General features: G+C 40.5%; 1 protein-coding gene across 1 annotated transcript in view; it reads left to right on the forward strand.

The window, feature by feature from the left end:
* The first annotated feature begins 8301 nt into the window (after window positions 1-8301).
* The window catches only part of MAP3K8 (mitogen-activated protein kinase kinase kinase 8), a 34952-nt gene continuing 30583 nt past the window's right edge, over window positions 8302-12670 (forward strand). Inside the window, exon 1 of the mRNA XM_014065723.2 lies at window positions 8302-8491. The gene's annotated coding sequence lies outside the window, so the exon portion shown is untranslated. The remainder of the gene's footprint in view (window positions 8492-12670) is intronic.

Below are 12670 nucleotides of genomic sequence, written 5' to 3' on the forward strand. Positions count from 1 at the left end.
TCCCTTCTTTATGAAAACCTCCAAATCTTAGGGTGTTATATTATATGCTGCTTCTTTGATATGCTAAGGATGCTTTTTTCCAAATCTGCATATCTTTTCTCTATTTTACCATATTTTTTAAGTTGTCCAGAGTCCTCAGGATGCTTTTACATTTAATGAAATGTAGAATGTCTCTTATTACTTCATGTTTCCTTTTCTTCACCCTCGTCATGAAATGAGCCAAATGAGATCTCTGTCCTTTCTATACACGTGCTGTGTGAAAGATCCTTTTCAATTCCCTTGCCCCATTAATTATACTGTTTTTCCAAGTCTCTCGTGACCTGCCCTTGTAAATCTGCCAAGATGGCTTCAGAAGGAGCCGCCTCTCTTTCCTGTGAAGCTGCCCTTAAAAGGACAAAGGCTTCATTCAATTAATTATGAGCTTAAACATACTAATCATTCTGACAGATTATTTAAATTAATGACATCTTGACGCCTACTGGGGAGAAGGTGCTTGACTCCTGGTTTCACCTTCACCAGTCATGTTCCTTAATTCTCTTTCTTTGATGTCCTCCACCCTCTGTTCCTCACCTGTACTAGATTCATCTCAAAGATAGAGTTTTGGAAAGGAATTAGCTGGGACAAAGTTCTGGGTGAGGTTATTAATTAGCTCAGTGTTCAGCAAGGTACATAATGATGAGTTCAAGAAAGGAATAAAATATTTATCTCAAATAGAGCTGACTTTAGTGTTTTATTTTTTCCAATACTGCGCATAAGTTATACATGCCACAGTTAGTATATGTATAATTAGATAAAGTACATCTTTCTTATCCCCTCCGGTATTATATCTAGGAGAAAAAATTCTGTTTTGAACAAAATTTGATCTCCCACCATTTGTTCCAACCATGATTGAATAATTTTCCAGTATTTTTTTTGCCTCATTGCATATCCACCACATATGATAAAAAGTTATGCACATCCCCTTTATGGACCTCTTAAGAATGGAGTGAGCTCCGCGGTAGACAGTTTAACGTTGAAGCCGCGAGGGTTAGAGGATGTAACAACGGAGTCAGGTAGAACATTCCAGGCATTGAGCACTCTCTTGCTGAAGTCATATTTTCTGCAATCTAGTTTGGAACGGTTTACCTTGAGTTTGTATCTATTGTTTGTCTAAGTATTATTGAGGTTAAAGCTGAAGTAGTCGTTGACAGGTAGGACGTTATAGGAGACAATTTTATGTACTATGCTTAAGTCAGATCGTAGGCGGCATAGTTCCCGGTTGTCCAAACCCAAAATTTCGACCCTGTTGGCCTAAGGGATTCTATTGTGAGCAGAGGAGTGGAGTACGCTTCTTGTGAAACACTTCTGGACCAGCTCAATTGTATTAATGTCCAATATACAGTGTATATACCAGGCAGATAAGCTGTACTTGAGAATTGGTCTTCATGGATGATTGATTGAATCTTACCAATCAGTGAAGATCTCAACTCAAAGAGATTTGAGTTCAAAACTTCACTTGGAGTTATTTTAGCCTAGAGTACACTAGAGGATAAATCACGTGAAAGGCACATCAGTCAATTGTCATGGACCTGAGTGGAAAAGCATGTACAACAAAGATGGGACATTTGCAGCTGGCAGGAAGCTCTTTATCATGTCCAGGCAACCCACAGATTTCTGGACAAAACTCCCATTCTGCTGTCAAGTGATCAGTCTTTAGCTAGATATGGATACATGGGGAAAGCCAGCAATTCACTAAAGTCATGGTTTTAGTAGAGGTGAAATGAGAATTTAATTTTGGTCTCCATTTCTCAAAAATCATGATGCACTCAAGATTCCTGTTGCCTACACTTGAAACAGCAACTTTTATTACCATCACTGGAGGTGATATTTACCATCATGTTCGACACACACATCCCTCCCCCTTACTCTCACTATTTCTTCATCATTGTGTTTCAATATAGATATCTCTATTCAGGCAACTTGGCTGCTAATATTATATCAGAGGAATAATGACAAAAGAACCATGTCCCTATCAACTTGTGAGCACCCACAAGGCCCTAGCTAGCTATTAAGAGAAGTACATTCTGGACTACGATGGACATTGTTTTGATCTAGCTTTCTAATTTCTGTGAGCATCCACAAAATGGAACAGAAGATGCAATTGAATCCCACACATCCTCAGATTCATAAAATAACATAAAATAATCACTTTAGAAACCAATTTTTTCTTTTTCATTTTCCCCTCCCTCTTCCTTCCCTCCCTTTTTTCCATACAGCTCAAACAAATATAATTTGCAATAGCTAACTTAAAACAGTAATTATTATGGCTATCTATCCAATCATTTAACCTCCAAATGCCCGCACCAATGGTATCGTCTAACTGCTTTATAGGCTACAGGCACACCAGTGACACAGAGAGGCATATCATGGATATCTCTGGGGACAACTGTGAAGAAAGATTGCCGCGAGACCATATCCCTTGGATTTCTTGCTAGATTGGGATTGGAAGCATTTCGTCTCTATGCAACTGGGCAGATTCCCCTTTGAAAAGATGGGTCCAAAGTATCCTGGAGCTCAGCCAAGTTAGTTCTTACACTGTCACTAAAAACAACATTAACTGCAAGCAACAGTGTCAAGAAAAGTCATAAAATAGTGCAAAATTTACTTAACAACTGACTTGCTTAGCAATGGAACTTTGGGGCTCAATTGTGGTCATAAGTCGAGGGCCACCTATTTAAGAATTTACATGTCCACTGAATGTGAGATTTTGTTTTTGATCCAGGGCAATTGCTGAAATTCATTTGATATGGCTTCCTTTTCTTCAATAAGAACTCTTATTCAGAAGTTCTTCGATGATTTGTGACCCAGCCCTAAATATTCCGTGACCCGTCAAAACCGCGGTCCACAAAAGCGCGATTGATGAAAGCGCGCATTTGACGTCATCACAACGCGACGGAAAAAATTAAAAATTGAAATAACAATAAAATTAAAGCAAGCCGATTCACATAAAGGTAAGGGTTAGGTTTAGGGTTAGGGTTAGGTTAAGGGTTAGGTTTAGAGCGTTAGGGTTACGTTAAATTTTACGTTAAAGGTTAGCGTTAGGTTTAGCGTTAAGGGTTAGGTTTAGGGTTAGATTTAGGCTTAGGTTAAGGGTTAGGTTTAGGGTTAGGTTTAGGGTTAGGTTTGGGGGGGTTAGGGTAAGGTTTTCGCTTTATTTTTCCATTTTTCCATCACAGCGCAATGTTTTCGTCGCGCTGTGATGACGTCAAATGCGCGCTTTCGTCGACCGCGATTTTGTCGTCCGCGGTTTTGTGGTGGAACCAAATATTCATTCTCTTGGGAAGTAAAGTGGGGTGTTAGTGGGGGGGCAGAGATCGACCCCTAGGCCCCTAACATATGGGGTGCCGCAGGGTTCGGTCTTATCCCCCCTATTATTTAACATCTACATGAAACCTCTGGGTGAGATCATTCGGAGGCACGGGATAAGATACCATCAATATGCGGACGATACTCAATTGTATCTGTCCGCCCAGTGCCAACTCAATGAAGCGGTGGACGTGATGAACCGGGGTCTTGAGGCCGTTATGGACTGGATGAGGGCTAACAAGCTTGTACTCAACCCGGAGAAGACCGAGTGGCTGTTGTGTTTTCCTCCCAATAATTCGATCAGTGTTCTATCGCTCAGGCTGGGGGGTCAAATTTTATACCCCTCAGAGGGTTCGCAACTTGGGAGTCCTCCTGGATCCACAGCTGACTTTTGACCATCATCTGACGGCTGTGACCAGGGGGGCATTTGCCCAGGTCCGCCTGGTGCGCCAGGTGTGACCCTACCTGAACCGGGAGGCCCTCACAACAGTCACTCGGGCCCTTGTGACCTCTAGGCTGGAATACTGCAATGTGCTCTACATGGGGCTGCCCTTGAAGAGCATCCGGCAACTTTAGCTAGTCCAGAACGCAGCCGCGGAGTGATTGTGGGTGCACCTCGGTTCACCCACATAACACCTATCCTCCGCGAGCTGCGCTGGCTACCTGTTGATCTCCGGGTGCGCTTCAAGGTGCTACTTGTCACTCATAAAGCCCTTCATGGTAGTGGGTCTGTGTACTTGAGAGACCGCCTCCTGCCAATTACCTCCCTGCGACCAATTAGATCACATAGATTAGGCCTCCTCCGAGTTCCATCTGCCAGTCAGTGGCGACTGGCAACTACACGGAGGAGAGCCTTTTCAGTAGTAGCTCCGACCCTTTGGAACGATCTCCCCATGGAGATTCGTACCCTCACCACCGTCCAGACCTTCCGCACAGCCCTTAAGACCTGGCTAGCCCATCAGGCCTGGGGACAAAGATAATTGCCCCCACCCGAATGATGAATGAATGTTGCTTACTATTTTACCTTTATGTATTGTTTGTGTCTATTGTCTGTATCCCCCCTCCCTTCATTTTATGTAAGCCGCCCTGAGTCCCCTCAGGGAAAAGGGCGGCCTATAAGTATTAATAAATACTCAAAATACTCAAATACTCAAAACCTGATCATGTCTATCTACTATTCTGCTGTTTTGTTTTCCAGAAAGAAAATGTTCATCTAGACTATGAATGAGCAATTATATAAAAACAATTTAATTCATGGATAGTCTGGAGAAGAGGTTCCATGGTTAATTTTTTATAGAAATGAAGGCATCTCCCTCCTTCCCCTCTCTCTCCCTCCCTCCCTCCCCTCTCTCTCTGAAAGAGATCTAAAACAAGATGGGTCAGTGACATCAGCAAGTATTGCAGACCCAGTTGGCAAAGGAAAGCTCAGGATTGTATTGGATGGATACATGCAGAAGAGACTTTCATCTTCAGTGGATAAACAATAGCTAAAATGATGATGATGATGATAATGATAATGATCCTTCTTCATATAATACAAGCGTGTTAACATTTAGGCAATGTTAACTGAGTACATATGGCGCCACTTAGCTCTTCTCCTTTTTCTTTAATTCTATTTATATAGGGAAGATCAGGAAACATGCAAAAAATGAACAACATTCAGTTCTCTTCAAACCTGTACATTTCAACGTAAGAGAATTGTAGTGCACTGCATCTGTACTAAATCCTAGTTTTTTTAAAAAAATCACATAAGATGGATACCATGGGATACATTCAATGTGAACCTGTGAGCAGATATTATACCCACTAATTTAAAGCTTCAGTTCACTTTCAGTTTCCTTCTCCCTGAATCTTACATGCATTACAAATCTGCCCAGGGATTTCCCCAAACCTTCGAAGTAAATTTGTAGGCTGGCTGTGTGTGTTAAGAGGGGGAAAAAATATCCTTTGTTGCATCCCATCTCATCAGCAGAATGTCGTCTAATTCAGGGTTTCTTAACCTCGGCAACTTTCAAGATGTAGATTTCAACCCCCTAGAATTCCCTAGCCATTCATGCTTAACCCACTCTGTCTGGGGAATTCTGGAACTTGAAGTCCATGCATCTTAAAGTTGCCAAAGATGGAAAGCACAGCTCTAATTTATTTTTACAGTAACATACACTCCATAAACATAGGGGCTCATTGAACAGTTCTCTGATACTGCTGAAAAATAACTTTCTGGTCTGCTGGAACTGCTGGAAGGAAACAAAGTGGTGTTTAGTATGCCAGTGCTGCCATCTAGTAGCCATCCAGAGTTTTGCAGCCAATGTATAAATCCATAATTTAGCACATAAAGTAGCCTCTGTATCTCTTACACAGAACTAAATCTAAAACTTTAACTGAATTAAATATAGGCTGGTTTACTGCAATATGTTAAGAGATGATGTGATTGTTTCTAGTTTACCATGTTACCCCAGCTGAACCAATAATCATGGATTGTTTAGCAAACCAGGGTTAGACAGTGATTTGCACAGATTTGCACATTACATTCTAGAGCTATTTTTTTTAAAAATGAACACTGCTGTTGTGTCAAATTTTTATATTATAAACGGTAGCAGCATGCCAGTGTAAAGGCTTTGATTGGTCATCATTATGGCACTTATTTCAAATTAAATTCTGGATTACATCAGTTGTGCTAAATGCTGCAGTGTGACTGAAATAAAATTTTAACAGGTGATCTGCTTGTTTCAATAGATCTCCAAAATGTTCTCAAAATAATTTTCCATACATTTCACCAATTTTGTATTTATGACAGATGAAGTATCAAATACATTTTATGTCCTTTCCAATAGAAATGGATTATTGAAATAGATTATGTGAGTTGTAATGTTTTAATTATCATAAAGACTGTTAGGTTTAACTTAGAAGTGTGTGAAAGTTAGGTTTTGACCTAGTTTGTTTTATGAAGACATAACATTAGTTTGTTTCATTATGGTTTACGTGCTGGCTGGGCAATTCTGGGAGTTGAAGTCTAGAGCTCTTAAAGTTGCTGTGGGTAAGAAACACTGCTCTAGCCTCAGCATTCATAACATTATTAGCAATTCTCTTTTGGAGCACCAAATCCGCAGGGCAATGTAAGAATAAAAGCAAGCATCTGCTAAAATCAGCAAAGAGCATCCATATGCCTAGCTTCAGATATTTCACTAAGCTTTGTTTAGCCAAGATTCACTGAAGAAACCAGGATTAATAAAGGAGAATATTTATAGCTAAAGGTTGAAATGAGGAGTCCTTGGTACTCTCCAAGCGTGGCTGTTTTCTTGCAGATGTTTCATTGATCCAAGTAGATAACTTCATCGGAATTGTTGGATTCCCTCGAGGCATCTTTCTCCCTATTATTTTGAGAATTTCTACTAGAATACAGGTAGCCCTTTCCCTACAATCACGAATGAGCCCTAAACTTTTGTTAAGACATTTGTTAAGTCAGTTTTGCCATGTTTTAAAGGTTGTCTTCAAACCTGCACATTTCCTCATGCTTTTGACACATAACTTGGTAAGGCCACACTCGGAATACTGCATCCAGTTTTGGTTGCCACAATGTAAAAAAGCTGTTGAGACTCTAAAAAGAGTGCAGAGAAGAGCAACAAAGATGATTAGGGTAAGGGAGGCCAAAACATGAAGAATGGTTGCAGGAATTTGGGTATGTCTAGTTTAATGAAAAGAAGGACTAGGGGAGACATGATACCAGTGTTTCAATATCTCAGGGGCTGCCACAAAGAAGAGGGAGTCAAACTATTCTCCAAAGGACCTGAGGGTAGGACAAGAAGCAAAGGGTGGAAACTAATCAAGAAGAGAACCAACTTAGAAATAAGGAAAAATTTCCTGGTCATTAGAACAATTAACTAATGGGACAACTTACCTCCAGAACTTGTGAATGCTCCAACACTGGAAGTTTTTAAGAAGATGTTGGACAACCATTTGTCTGGAGTGGTGTAGGGTTTCCTGCGTAGGCTGGGGGTTGGACTAGAAGACCTCCAAGGTATCTTCCAACTCTGTTATTCTATCATTCTATCAGTTATTAAGTGAACCACTGCAGTTAGTAAGTTGGTAACCCGGTTGTAACTCTGAACAATCACTAAATGATCTGTTGTAAGTCAAGGACTCCCTTCATTCAACTAATCTCTAGAGTTCTTGTATGGTACTAAATCTAAAATTTTGTAACTGTATTGAAGTATGGCCTCATTTCCTTCATAGTATTTTTTTCATTCAAGTTCTATACCTCACCAAGCTGGTCAATGATTCAGGGGTGATGTCATTGTTTATTGATATCACTGCTTATTTTTAGCATGTTACCTTAAGTTCAGACAATGCAGTAGCACTTTGCTCAACAAACCATGGTTACACGTTTGTATGTTCCATAAACAGAATTACTTTTCTGTGTCAAATTTTAGATGGTACTAGGAGCCACAGAAAGGTCCACCCTATTGCTGTCGGTGGCCTTACAACTGGCCATTTCTGTTCATCCATTTCTCTACCCCCATTAATTTGTTTCCCCAAATTGCTTTTTATCCCCCCCCCTCCTAATTCGGTTCCTATTAATAAAGTAATAAGGGCGGGATAAAATATCTAAAATGAATAAAATCCTTTTCTTTTTTTCTATTTTCCCCCCATTTCACCTCTTTTTCAGGACACAGCCCGATTCTTTAAAAAAAATACGTCCCATTGTCCCAAAACACCCAGACTAAGCAGATTGTCACATGGCAGCCCCATCACCTCTCGCCCCGCTAAACCCGCCGCGCCTCGGTCCCCGCTCGTCTTCCGCATTGCTTCTGAAACCGAAATCGAAAGCAGCGCAAAACCGGACCATCCTCCCTGCTAGGCGAGCTCCGCAATTGCGGAGGCTGGATTTCCCATTCGGCCCTCCTCCTCCTCCTCCTCCGCCGGGCTTTTCCCGTTCCAGCAGGGGAGCGTGCGCTCAGGCTGCCCAGGTACCGAGCGTGACGGCTGGAGAGAGCCACCGCGCTCACCTGTTGCTCGCCTGGGATCCTTTTTTTTCCTTGCGCTGGGCAGGATTGGCAACTTTACCTTGGCCTGGTCAGCTGTAGGGGAAAGGGAAGGTGGGAGCCGCGGGTGTCGGCGGAGAGGGGCAGATCCATTCGCGCTCCCGAGTGTAAGTAAACCAGCGCCTATTTTCTATAAAGAAAAAGAACGGTTTTGGACATAATAAAAATACTTCTTTCTTTCGGAATTAATGTAACCCTGGTGTAATCTTCGGCTGTTTATGATTAAAGATGACGTGAGAGTTTCGACTCAGTCACAACTTGTCTTTGGAAAATGGTTTATTTATGATTTTACAACTCTTGGGAATGTAGTATTTTATGCATCGCATTTACAGCAGGGAACTAAAACTAGGAACCATCTATAAAGAATTAGGCGTATTTAAGGAAGGGAGATCTTCGTTAAGTCTCTTTAAATATTAAATGTCTTGTTAGCGTTTGCTTGATGTACTCTCTTCTTTAATGGTAATCTAACCCAGGTTTTAAATCAAGCAGTTCATGGTATGTTTCCTATCTATACCCATTATTTCCAGCTTAGAGAGCACCGTTGGGAAAAGTGGTAAAAATAATTGTGTTGCTCTTCTATAACTGGTTTCATATCAGTTTGCTTGCTAAAATGTGGTGGGTTAGTTTATTGGGCTCAGCTAAACAATTGATAAACATCTACTTAAAAGTGTCTTCATAATAGGTATGAACTTTTAAGCTATAAATGTTATATGCAGGAACTTAAAACTGTTGAACTTAATATTTAACCATAGAATCTCTGATTCTTGTATCAATTGGTTGAAAATTGATTTTCTTACGTTTGCATTGATTATAAGGGAAACTTATACAAGAGTCTCCTTGTTTTTCTGTTAGCTATCACCAAATGTTCCCATCACAAGTGTGGGAGAATTTGGTGGAATGTTTTTGTCCTTGGAGAGGAAGGTGAATCTGCTAGGAAATTCCCTTTCCAAATTTTCAGGACTCTCCTTTCTTCTTGCTTTCAATATAAGAATAGCAACTTTATTCTACCTGATAGGACTGTTGCAAAGCTTAAGACAGATCTGCTAGAAAGTGATTTGAAGGTTATTTTTCCAGTTTAGCCTTCGAGGGACAATGGAATGCCAGCTTCCAAAGTTTTCAGCAAGTACATAGCAACAATATTCTCTGGAGAGTATTTGTTTAGTTTCCTAAATATTATTATTATGCCTTAAATCACTGAATTAAGAAAGAATGCTTTTTGCAGATTAAAAATATGTTTATAATACTTGCTCAGAATTGGGGCATTCATTTTGTTAATTTCTTTCCTGTTCAAATGCACGAAAAATTCAAAGAATGTTCCTAACATCCTGAGTGTCTGCCTATTGTTTTTAATTGACATTATCCAGGATATGCCTATGCAGAAATTATATTTGACTAGTGAAAAGCAAGAGGCATGGGGGAAAAAAACATTCACCCCCCTCTTTTTTTAAAAAAAAAACCCAAGTCTATTTGATAAAATATAGAGTTTAACAAAATTCAGGTCTATATACAGCTCATTATCTTAAGTGTTTGAAATGGTTCCTATTTTCTTCTACACATTTCCTCATGCTTTTGACACATGACATCTGAACTTTTTCAATTGCAGTAATATATTAACTGGGAGAAAAAAAAATATTGTGAGTGGCCTATGGGCCTGATTTACTCTGCATAGGTAGCCTTCACTTAGAACCATGTGTTTTGTGACAGTTTGAAGTTAAAACAGCAGTAAAAATGTAAGTTATGACTTTTTCATATTTAAGATCATTGCAGCTTTTCCACAGTCATGTGATCCAAATCTGGTTACTTGGCAACTAGCATGCATTGATGATGGTTGCAATATCCCAGGGTCATGTGATCAGTTTCTACAACCTCCTGACAAGCAAAGTCAATGGAGAAGCCAGATTTCCTTTAACAAACATGTCACTAATTTGAACATCTATAATGATTCAACTTAACTGTGGCAAGAAAGGTTGTAAAATGGGCAAAATTCACTGATATTCTGTTGATAATGTCATTGTGTCTAGGGGAGAAAAGAATGGGGGGGACACAGTGAATCATACTTAAGAAGAAGCCCGTTGAAGGCATTGGTTCTTCAGTGTACCAACAATTAATGATAGTTCAAACCCCATTTCCTATATGCCGAGGGCTTTATACTAGCATCACATAGCACTCTTCTCTGTGACACTGATAATCTAAGACAAACTTATCATTGATCTTTATTTTCATTTATATGGCTGTCCATCTCAAATTCCTATCCCTGAGTGGCTAACAACAATTAAAATGAATTGAAACGTGATGCATTGCTTGTCTTCATGATGATAACTGAGAACAGACTAGAGCTGTGCGCCTCAACTTTGTTAAATTTAAGAAGTGTGGATTACAGTTGTCAGAATTCCACAACTAATACTTTCTTTTTTGAGGTTCTTGAGAGGTCTTAAAACCTGACTTTGATCCCCGGGAGGTTAATGTTTAATGCATTTAATGCATTTTGAGGAGCTCTGTTGTGATGTGTGTTTACCATTAAGATCATTTTAATCTGGGCTATCGGTGCGATTTTATGGTTTAATTGTTTTTACAGTTCGGGGATTTTTATGTCACTCAATGTCCATGTGAATTAGGAGGTAGGTAGGTAGGTAGGTAGGTAGGTAGGTAGGTAGGTAGGTAGGCAATTCAACAGCTATTCTCCAATATAGCAATAGCAATAGCAGTTAGACTTATATATCGTTTCATAGGGCTTTCAGCCCTCTCTAAGCAGTTTACAGAGTCAGCATATTGCCCCCAACAATCCGGGTCCTCCAAAGCAGACAGAAAAACTAAAAACATGTGTCTAACTCTATTTGCAGAATCTTAAATATTTAAAAGAGAAGTTTTGAATAGCTGAGGTTGGAAGTTGGTGAATGGCATTGGCTTGCTTGTTCTGCTTTATCATTTGCATATTCATTTGTGGAATGAAGAACCTTGAATCCCTAAAGAAAGAAGATGAGTTGGGTTTTACTGACAAGCACCTCAGTAGCCATCCAACCACTTTAATGGTTCCCCCCCCCCAAGCAATAATAAGACAAGAAAAGTAGACAGCTGGAACACTCCTGGCTTCTTGTATTGGTAATTCCAGGCAAGAAAGACGAATGGCATCCTGTGAAAAACCCTCATCCTGGCATTTTGGGTGGAGTGGGCAAAAGCAGGCTGCTAGCCTGACACTCCAGCATTCAAGTTTGTCTGGATGCTACAGTCCTGAATCACCTGTCATGTTGATCTGAAAGGCGTGAGTTGAATGAATCAGGCTCATGGAGAAATGTCACTGAAAAATACTTGCTGCAGAATTAGGTCATGTTTCAACTCAGTGGGGACCTTAAGACAAATAGGGTGTCCCCGCCCCTAGGAATTTTGGTTTACGCCTTTCTTAATAACTTTGCAGGTCAGTTAGTGGAAAGTTAATTGAGGTGCCACCTTTGTGATTTTTCTTGCTCACTACATTTTATGCATTCTTTGTGGCAAGCATTTTAGTATACTTTATTTGGCAATGTCTTCTTGACTGTTCCGAAGTGTAAAGCAGATTTGCCTCATCTAGGTTTTTTTAAAAATTTGCCTAATCTAGTATCATCCCGCTGGCTAGACATTTATGGGAGTTGTAGTCCAACATATCAAGATTATGCCTAATCAGGGAAGGTGTTGTGCACCGATATTTGTCAACAAGCATCCTTGCGATAAGCTTTCGTTCAGCGCATATCATTTAAGGCAATGATGGCTAACCTTTTCCGGACCGAGTACCCAAAGTGCGCGTGCCCAAATCACCAAAATGCAATGCATGCATGGGCCCCATGCATGTGCACAGGCCTGCATGCGTGCATGCCATGCGTGCACCCCACCGCCTCAGGCCCCCCATGCGTGCATGTGAGCCTCCTGCATGCCCCCGCTCTCCATGCATGTGTGGCAGAGACCTGAAGATTAGTTGGCTGGCAGGAGATGTGCACATATGCACGACAGGACTGAACTAGGGTGATGGCTTGTGTGCCCACAGAGAGGACACTGCATTCCACCTCTGGCACACATGCCATAGGTTTGCCATTCACGTATTTAAGGGGTCACAGATCCTAGTTTTTTAGAATAGGCTGCATCACATCCTCTCTATTGCCTAGCAAACCCCTTTTTGTAGGAAGATACATTGTACACAATGCATTTAAGGAATGAGGATACGATAATGCTTGGAAAATACAATTCTATGAGTTTATATCCTGATGGTGATTTTCCAGTCTTCACTTGGTGTCCTTGTGATTCTGGAGCAATGAGGC

Source organism: Thamnophis sirtalis, unplaced genomic scaffold (assembly GCF_051295495.1).
Source record: "Thamnophis sirtalis isolate CommonGarterSnake01/CBP01778 unplaced genomic scaffold, rThaSir2_p1.2 scaffold_4, whole genome shotgun sequence".
Lineage (NCBI taxonomy): Eukaryota > Metazoa > Chordata > Lepidosauria > Squamata > Natricidae > Thamnophis > Thamnophis sirtalis.